General features: G+C 40.0%; 1 pseudogene; it reads right to left on the reverse strand.

Moving 5' to 3' along the window:
* Positions 1–9,244: 9,244 nt before the first annotated feature.
* LOC109452322 (protein BEX3) lies at positions 9,245–9,578 on the reverse strand (annotated as a pseudogene).
* Positions 9,579–10,495: the final 917 nt, after the last annotated feature.

The raw sequence follows: 10,495 nt of genomic DNA on the forward strand, positions 1-10,495 counted from the left end.
AGATGGCAAGAACACTTCCTAGCTGAGCAATATTTCATTGCATATATGTACCACCTCCTCTTTCTCCATTCATCCATTGATGGATACCCAGGCTGCCTCTACATCTTGGCTATTGTAAATAATGCTGCAATGAACATATGGATACATACATCCCCTCAAAGTAGCGTTTTGGGTTTTTTGGATAAATACCCAGAAGTGGGATTACTGGGTCTTGCTTTGTCTCTTGTTATAGCCTTTGTTTTAAAGTCTATTTTGTCTGGTATAAGTATTGCTACTCCAGATTTGTTTGTTTGTTTGTTTCCATTTTCATGAAACATATTTTTTCATTTGCGTACTTTCAGTCTCTGTGTGTCTTTTGATCTGAAGTGAGTCTCTTGTAGGCAGTATATGTAAGGGTCTTGTTTTCTTATCCATTCAGCTAACCTATATTTTGATTGGAACATTTAATCCATTTACATTGAAAGTAATTATTGATAGATATATATGAAGTTATTGCCACTTTATTATCATATTTTCAATATTTTTTTTGTCTTGAAGTCCCTTTAACTTTCCTTGTAATACTGGTTTTGTGGTGACGCATTCCTTTAGCTTTTACTTGTCTAGAAAGCTCTTTATATGTCTTTCCATTCTAAATGATAGCTTTGCTGGGTAGAATAATCTTGGTTGTAGATCCTTGCGACTATTTTGTGACTATCCCTTCTGGCCTGTGGAGTTTCTGTTAAGAAATCAGCTGACAGCCTTCTCAGAGCTCCCTTATAAGTTACCTGTGTTTCTTTTAGGATTCTCTTTTTGTGTTTATCTTTTCCATTTTAATTATAATGTGTCTAGGTGTGGGTTTGTTTGGATTCATCTGTTTGGGATTCTCTGCACTTCCTGGGCTTGTATGTTTATTTCCTTTGCCAGGTTACAAAAGATTTCAGTCATTATTTCTTCAACTAGGTTCTCAATCCCTTGCTTTCTCTCTTCTCCTTCTGGTACTCCTATGATGCAAATGTTGTGCGCTTGATGTTGTCCCAGAGGTCTCTTACTCTATACACATTTTTTAAAATTCTTTTTTCCTTTTGCTGTTTCAGTTGTGTGTTTTATGCTACCTTGTCTTTCAAACTGCTGATTCGATCCTCTGCGTCATCTAGTCTACTGTTGATTCCTTCTAGTACATTCTTCATTTCAGTTATTGTATTTTTCACTTCCGACTGTTCTCTTTTGTGGCTTCTATGTCATTTTTTATGCTTGCTATCTCTTTGTTGAAGTTCTCAACAAATTCCTTGAGCATCCTTATAACCAGTATTTTGAGCTCTGTCTTTTGCTTCCAGTTTGTTTAGTTTTTTTCCTGGAGTTTTCTCTTCTTTCATTTGGGATGTCTTCCTTCCTTCCTTCCTTCCTTCCTTCCTTCCTTCCTTCCTTCCTCCCTCCCTCCCTCCCTCCCTCCCTCCCTCCCTCCCTCCCTCTCTCCCTCCCTCCCTCCTTCTCTCTCTCTCTCTTTCTCTCTCTCTCTCTTTCTTTCTTTTCATTTTGGCTGTCTCTCTGTGCTTGTTTCTATGTATTAGGTAGATCTTCTTTGTCTCCTAGTCTTGGCCAGGTGGCCTAATGTAACACCTGCACTTGGTGCTCCAGGAGTGTCCCTTGTGTGGGTTGTGCCCTCCTGCTATATTTGAGCCTTGATTGCTATTCTCACCTCATTGGGTGGGATTGACCTTCAGGCTAAATGGCAGTGGGGTTTGGCCATGTCCACAGCTTATGGGCTGCTGTATGAGGGTGCTTACCACACAGAGCGGGATTTACCCTAGTGGGCTATAGTGCCTGTTGAGACCACCCTTTGGACATGCCACTTGTGTAGCTAATTGTGTGGTGCTCTGCTATGTTCTGAAGCCAGCCTCCAAATATGTTGGTTCTGGAGCCTCTTGAGAGGGTCTCCAGTGCAGGCCCAGGTCAGCCACTGCCTGTGGCCAGCTGGGGACTACCTGGTAGGAGGTACAAAGTGATCCAAGATTGCTTGTTGTTTGTGCTGAAGCTGGAGGTGCATGGGAGAGGTCACACTGCCAAATGAGGACAGCTGCCACGAGTACTGGGTCTAGGATAGCTCTGCAAAAAGCCAGGACACATCAAGGCCTGCTCCCAGTTGCTAGCTCCTGTAAGGTTCAGCTGCTCATTAAACCTTGAGTTGGTTTGTGGTGAGGTCTCAGTGAGTCACTAGGGTGGAGGGAGTGGAGCTCACTAAACCAATTCATATTCAGATTTGGCCATGGGACTAGGGGAGAGCTCAATACAAGAAAGATGGCACCCACCTGCTGGCTGCATGGGAGGAGGACCCCACACGGGGGAAATGCTGACTATCTTCCAACCCTTGCTTGAAGCCACACACCTCAGTCTGCCCTCCGTATGTCTCTGATGCCCCGCAAGTCACTGTCCCTCTGCTGGAGCCCAGGGTGAGTGCCTGTGAGTGAGTCTCTGTTGGCCCTTTAAGAGGATGTCTGGATTTCCTACACACTTCTGTCCCACCCAGCTGGTCGGAATTCCCATTGTTTTTCACAGCCAGATATTGTGGAGGCTCCTCTTCCTGGTTCCTGGACTCTGGGCTGGGGAGCCTTGTGTGGGGATGGGGTCTCTCAATGCTTCAGGGGAACCTCTGTAGCCAAGATATCCCTCCCAATTTTCATCTGCCACATGGAGGTTTGGGGCCAGCCCATTTCGCATCTCTGCCCCTCCTACAAGTCTTGACGTGACTTCTTCTTTATATCCTTAGTTGCAGAGCTTCTGTTCAGCTAGACTTCAGATGGTTCTTCAGGTTAATTTTTCTATAATTTAGTTGTAATTTTGATGTGTTCATGGGATGAGGCAAGCACAGCATTTATCTACTCTGACATCTTGGACCTCATTCTAAAATTTCTTGAGATTGAGAAAAGGAAAAACTCTTTTTTTCTAGTATCCTGGAGTTAAGATTTGCAAACACAATTTATCCAAAATTTCTAAAGTGTTTTACTTAACCTATAAACACCACTGGTAAATTGACTCAAATATTTTTTCTTTTCAACTTTATTGAGGAATAATTTGTGTACAATGAGGACAATTTGTCTCTTCTCTCAATTTTATTTGACCATTTATATATGTCAGTATAAACACATGTTTATTTATTTTATAATTTGGGATTATAATCCAATACTATGTTATTTATTTTGGTAAAATTGTTTCAGATTTGGTCATTAAGAGCTCTTTCAGTTTGGCTCCTGTGTCCCTTTGACATGCCTCATTCTTTTTTTGTGTGAGCTTCCTCACTTTCTGGTATTACAAGATACTTCAGGCTTATCTCTTATTTTCTTTCCCTGACCCAACCCTAGAAAACCCATTTCCCCAAGGATCCCTGGTTTCTTTTATTGAAAAATGGTATTTAGAAACCAAGATGTGGGTACTGGGTTTGCTTTTTGCTGCTGGAGTGTGATTGCATCTAAGTCTTTTCAGTAGCTGAGCTAGGTAATATAGGTATATACAGTAACCCATGTATACACATACATTGATGATTCTATCTATCTATCTATAAATTAAACTAAACATGAGTTCATTCTGATGTCTTTCACTCTAATCTAGCACCACAGATTTCATTCCATACTTCCCTTCTTATTTATCTGCCACTTTCATCTCTGACAGTGAGAAATATGGCTCATCCTCCATCTGTTCACTTAATTGTTCAACCTTAGTATACATTTAAAGCAGTTACTATCAACATTTCAAATGCAATTCTAAGAATTATCTTCCCATACATTCACACTGATGTGCAAAAATGTATGGATAAGAATTGTTCACTGAAGCCCTAGATTCTTCATTTTCCTTTCCGTTTCTTTTCTTTTATACCATATTAATTTACCTTTGGTTTTTAAAAACTGTTTTATTATGGATATTTTCAAGTATACACAATAGTAGAGGAAAAAGTATTCTGAATGCTATGCAACCATAATCTAGCCCATAACAATTTTTAGTATTTTGCCTATCTTATTTCATTTATTTCCGTTATTCTTTTAAAAATACGTTTTAATGCAAATATCAGATATCATATCCTTTCACCTATAAATAATTCTGTAAGCATCTCCAACAGGTGGCCAACACTAAAAACAAAATGCCATGATCATACCTTAGAAAGTTAATAACAATTCCTATATATGATACCCAATCTATGGTCAAATTTTGTCACTTCTGTGAAAATGTTTTTTTTATCATTGCTTTGTTTGAATCAGAATCTGTGGTAGACAGAATAATGCCCCTTTTCCCTCTCCCACCCTTCTAATATCTACATCCTAATTCCTGGAATCTATGAATAAATTAACTTACATGGCAACAGGGACTTTGCAGATATTATTAACTTAAGGATTTTGAGATGGGAATGTCATCCGGGATTATCTGTGTATGCTCTATGTAATCACATGGGTCTTTATATGAGAGAGGTAGGAGGGTCAGTCAGAGAGGGAGATTGTGGTGGAAGTAGGTGCCATTGCTGGAATGGGACGACTAGCCAAGGAGTGTAGATAGCCTTCAGAAGCTGGAAAATTCAAGGAACCAAATCTCCCTAAAGTCTCCAGAAGTAGTACTGTCCCAACACCTTGGTTTTAGTCCTGTAAGGTCCATTTTTGGACTTCTGACTTCCAGAAGATAATAAATTTATAAGATAATATATTTATGTTGTTGTAAACCACTGAGTTTGTGATAATTTACTACAGCAGCAGTAGGAAAATGCAGGATTCAATCAAAGTCTATATGTTGCATTGGTTTGTTATATTTCTCAAGTTTCTTTTTATCTGTAATAGTCCTATATTTCTTTTCTGATTTGAAGAAACTAGGTCATTCATCCACAGTCTTCTGTATCCTGGACTTGGCTAATTTTTCCTCATGATGTCACTTAACTTTGTTCTTCTATGCCTTGTATTTCCTAAAAAGTGGTATTAAGTTATAAAGGATTTTTTTTTTTGAAATCAGGTTTGATTTGGGCAGGCAGGATATTTGATCGATGGTGCCTTGAACTTCCTATTACATCACATCAGGAGACAACTAATATTCTCCCATTGTTAGTGCTGCTAGCCCAATCTACCCACTAGAATGCTTCCATTAACTTTTTACCTAGGGTTTTGGCACCTATTGGTAATTATTACATCATTCATTATTTCATTAGGGGTTCAAAAATGGTGATGTATCAGCTAGAATTTTATAAAGAAGAAATTTTTCTCATCATCTATTTGGTTATTCTCAAGTATAGCTTGTATATGAAAGCAGGATAAATGCTTGATTTTTTCCCTTCATTCATGAATGTTTCAGAATAATAAATGTGTGTGCCTTAGCAAACTTCAAATGGTGATGAATAAAGTTTATTAGTTTAATTCTGAATTCATAGATTTAAGTGTATTTGTTGTGTTTTAATCAGTTAGAGTTAGTGTTATTTTTTTATGTTCAAATTATCCTTCTTTGTCCGGTGAAAACTCTTCAAGGTGACTCCTGATCATTTTAATGCTGTAAAATAAGGTACATTAAAAAAATTTTGTTCTCATGTCTTTTCCTTCCACTCTGTACCTCTACCTCTGAGAATATCATTTATATTTGTTTGGGTTTAGCTTTTCATTAATTCACTTTGAAAAGAAAAGCCAATATTCCTCCTTATCCTTTACACAAAAGTTAACATAATATATGCATTGATGTGCATCTTGCTTTTTCATATTAAATATCTTCTGGATATCTTCTGGAGATTCCTATATAGAGAGAAGCCTCATTCTTTTTTGCTGCTGCACAATAGTCCATGTTGGATATACCATAGCTTAACCAAAAGGTTCCATATTGATGAATATTTATGTCACTTCTAGTGTTTGGAGAAGAACAAGGGAATTGTTCCTGTATATACTTGCTGTGCTGTTTTGGGATCACTTCCCTTGGGACTGTGGCTTCTCTCTTAGTGAGTTTTGGGTCTGAGAATTGGTTCAAATCTTGAAATCAAGCAAGGGATTGCATCTTTTTATTGGGGTGGTTAGCTTCAGCCTCTTGTTTCATCCATCTTTGATTTCTTTTCATCATTTAGATTGAGAAATGCCTGTGTTGGCTGGCCATGCATACAGCCCCAAGGGTACTGTGCTCTATTAAAAAATCTCTATATCTTTCTGTGGTTCAGGCTGCCTGCCCCCTCCACTTCCACAATCAATTTGCTGTTCCTTGTGACAATTGCCTACCTAGCTCCTAGTGGTTTAACTTCGTCACCTAGCCTCTGTAATTTGGGAGCTTATCATCCCCATTGTCATCAATAAGACTAGTTCCCTAACAGTATTTCTCCTACCCTCAGTATTGGCCTATAGGGGATAATAACACTGAGCTTCTCCTTGATTTTGGTGCTCCTCTCACCAGGTCATTCTTTATCTCTTGGAAAACAAGTTCTTCTCTAGGCTCTCACATGGAACATATTTAGTTCTGAGTCAATGGATATGCATACACACACACACACACACACACACACACACACACACACACATATATGTCTCCAGCCATTCTGGCCTCTGACTCTTTTGATCACTTCTTCATTTTCAAAGGCAATTCTGGCAATTTCATTTCACTTAGTATAAGCCATTGATTTTTCTGCCTCTCAGAGTTATCCTGTCAGCATGGTAGCACTATCTCCTGGGGTTCTGGCCAAGCTGCTAAATGCTGTATCCCAGGAGAGTGCTTCCATTGAAAAATTATCCATTGTTTAACCAGATGTTCTATTTCCATTGATCCATTAACCTACAGAATCCAATCCTATGCATACTTTCCCAGCTCCTTCCAGTACATACTGGCTAGATCCTCCAGTTCTTTCAGCATATAGTCACTTTCCTCTTTTAGTAGGCCCAACACTTCCTATCCTGGGTTATATTGAAGCTTGATCATAGTTATTGGTGAAGGTCATAAGGAGAAGAGGATTCAATTTTGAGAGTGGATGTGGGGAGGATGTGCCTTTTCTCCAAGCAAGGATGGTGGGGCATAAGGCTAGCTTTTAACTGAGAGGAGTATGTCATATAGTAGGCCCAGAGGGTTCAGGGAGATGATCATATGTTTCAAGGTTTTCGAGTGAATCAATTCAGATACTTGCAGACCCAAACAGTGCTCTGTCCTGACATCCGCACCAGGGCCCTGAGAATTCACCTTTCTGTGGAATTCTGCTACTCATAATTAAATCCTGAGACTGATTCTCAGGTTCTTCTGTCCTCTGGCTACAGGAGATGAGTCTCTTCATCTGCTACTACCAAGGAGGATCTCTGAGTGCTGAGTTTTCATTTCTCTTTAAATTCATAATTAACCTTAGCCTTTTTTCCCCAGTTTATCAATGGCAGTCAACAACAGTGATTTGATTCTGTTATCTTACAATTAGTATCCTTACTTTCACAAAAGCCTGAGGTATTACAATCGTTAGTACCTTCCCTTCCACTGGTGTCCTATCTCAGTTCCCCACATATTAAAAAAATAAAATGCTTTAGTAATTACATTGCTCCAGCATACCAAGGAATATCAGGGCTTCACCTACCAGCAGTCATGTGGTTCTCATTGTCAGCCATCTGGCTGATGAGCCAACTCTAAAATCCCATTTTAGCATCTGCTTTCTGGGACCAGTTTGGCACCAATTGATTAAGTTCCCTGAGAAACAGATTCTGAGCAGAGATTTACATGCAGGAAGTGATTAGTGAGTGCTTTTGGGATCAAAACATTTGAAAGAGTGAAGGGATTAGGTATTGGGAAGAGTTGAACTGCAATGAGGTTGCACCAAAGGCCTCAGGAAATCCCATGGAGAGCTCTGGGGCTAGATGGCCCCTTGGAGTTGTTCTTTCTTGAAGCAAGAGGGCCAGGTCCATATATCCCTGAATAGAACAGTCACGGGATGTAGATTGGAAGGCAGTTTTTTTCAACAAAAGGCAACCCTTAAAGAGAATCGCAGCTGAGAATATTCTGCTGCCAAACTCGTAAGAATGGTGTCTCCCATAGCTTTTGTCATAAAGAGGACATCTGGGTAATCCACCACACAATCCACTATAGTATTTTTGCAAGTATATTTGTGGAATAAATTTCTAAAAATGGAAATGCGGATGATTGGGAAAAATGTATATATAATTTTGCTAGACATTGCCAGATTCTTCTCCATAGATGTTGTATTATTTGGCATTTCTTCCAGCAATGTCTGAGAATGCCTATTTCCCCAAGGGCACAGTATCCATTTAGCCTTAGTTCTCGTTGGGATTCCATACTGCTGTGGAAGCCCCAACATGTCTAGGGGTCATGGTAGCCAAACAATGGCTAGAGTTGTGCTGTTTTTGTGCAATTAGAGCAAAACCGCTGTTTTCAGAGGAGTAGGCAAATAAAATTGTGGGAAGAATTGTCACGTCCAGCACGACGTGGGTTGTGGGGAAGGAGAAGGGCGGCGCAGGGTTAAGAAAAGACAGTAGCCATGAGTAGAGTGCAAGCACGGGCCAAGGTGAACAGTCTCAGGGACTGAACCCCGAATTGAGCCAACGTGTAGTTTTTACTGGTAAACTTCTAAAGAGGTAATGATTGTTAATCTCAAGATCTGTGTTACGTAGCCTGCTGGCTGTCTCTCTGAAAGTTCCCATTGTGTTCCAGCCTGAACTTTGCCTTCACACACATGTACATCTCCAAGGAATCCATTGAAGGGGAGGGACCGATATAATTCCATCGGGTCTCAGTTTGCTGAGACTTCCCCTCAAAGGAGCTTTTCCGATATCTCTCCATTGGGCCTCAGTTTGCTGAGGCGCTCCTTTGTGAAATCCTGGGAAGAGAGCGGGGGAACAAACTGACAGCTGTAAGGCAACAAAGAATGACTTAAAATTGTTCATCTTTGGACTGAGCTGATTTCTGTTATTTGGTCAAATTATCCAACTTAGTGTGTTTATTACTGGATATTGCTGCATCGATTCTTTTTCTATTTTTACAGCATCGTTTGATCATAATCCAACTTTTGAACGAACAGCTATTTCTCTCTCTCTCTCTCTCTTTTTAATTGCTTTATTAATTTTACATTTTTCCATGCAAATGGGTGAAACTACTGTTGACAGAAATTTAAAACTGGGTGCCAAGGCAATCTCCAGTTAGAAGCTGGTAAGATAGAACCCACCTGACACATGGAAATTACATAAGGTTCACAGCAAACAGATCAGTAAAGGCATATGAGGAAATCCAAGGAAAAAGAAAACAACAGTGGGATTCACAATATTAATCTCATGGAAAATGGCAGGAGTCAGAGCATAAGGCAAAATTCATCATGATGGTCTTGGTGAGAATTCCTCCATACGGATACGCAGACAATTCCTCAACTGCAGCTCCTTAAGTTTTCTCCTGATTTCTCTCATCTCCTCCATGAACATTTCCATATCATCTCCACCTCCACCCATCCCATCATTGACCTGCCTATTAGGTATGGCCCATCAGAAGTTAGGGGCAAGTCGGCGAGCCTGTCCCCGTCTATTACTTCCTGCTAGCTGGTGGCCTTCGCCCCCTCCGAAAGGGCAGTTTTCCTCTCCATGCTCCATGTGCTGCTCCATGTCTTAGATTTCCTGGTGGATATTTGCCATGATATTTTTTTCCTGGTTGTTTTTCTAGGCCTATCCTTGCTGTCTCTGCCTCCTCCCAGTCCTTGTCTGGAGTACGCAGCCCCAACGCTTGGACCCATAGACCTGCTTCCCTTTCCCAGGGCTGATGCAAGCCCACCATGCACAAGGTAGCGGGGATCTGGTCTATTTTTCTCTTTCTTAATGGTACTACTGTTAACTTCTCCTCGTTGGTATTAAGACATCATAAAATAATGTGTGCAATCATCCAACTAGGTAAGACATTTAGCAAAAGAGTATGAGTGGGTTTTCACCATGTCTTTTGTCTCAATGTGTGTGTGACCTGTGCAATCACAGAGGGCCCTGTACTTAAAAGGGCTTGTTCTTGGTTTAATGCTCTGTTGTGAAATATTAAAGAATTTTTGAGCAAGGGCTCCACATTTTCATTTTGCCCTGGATTTGGTAAATTATGAAGCTGGTTCTTGCTCTGCCATATTCATATTTGTTCAAGATGACCAACTGAATATGAGCACTACCAAAAATAGGGTCTGATTGTTAGTATTATTATACCTAGTAATAATTGCTTTATTCATACTTGTTTCTTGATGAAAGGTGCTAAACCCCAGCTCTGCCAGTTGTAAACAAATATGTCCCTCTCAAAGACTGAGAAGTAGTATCACCTGTGTCATTATTTCTATCCAAATGCAACAGATAAGGAAACAAATGAGATCCAGTACACAAAGGCTTCTAGATAATGTTGAAAACACTGAGAAGCTAACATCAGTCTTGAATTGCTATTCTACTTCGTCAGGCAACTAAACCCTGAGGACTGACTCAAAGCTACAGACATAAATGAAAAATGTTTTTCTCTGAGAACAAAATAAGAAATAGGAGATGTCCTTTGTAACTCAGCAATAGGTAAATATCACCTAAGCAATAAC

Source organism: Rhinolophus sinicus, linkage group LG09 (genome assembly GCF_036562045.2).
Source record: "Rhinolophus sinicus isolate RSC01 linkage group LG09, ASM3656204v1, whole genome shotgun sequence".
NCBI classification, from domain to species: Eukaryota; Metazoa; Chordata; class Mammalia; order Chiroptera; family Rhinolophidae; genus Rhinolophus; species Rhinolophus sinicus.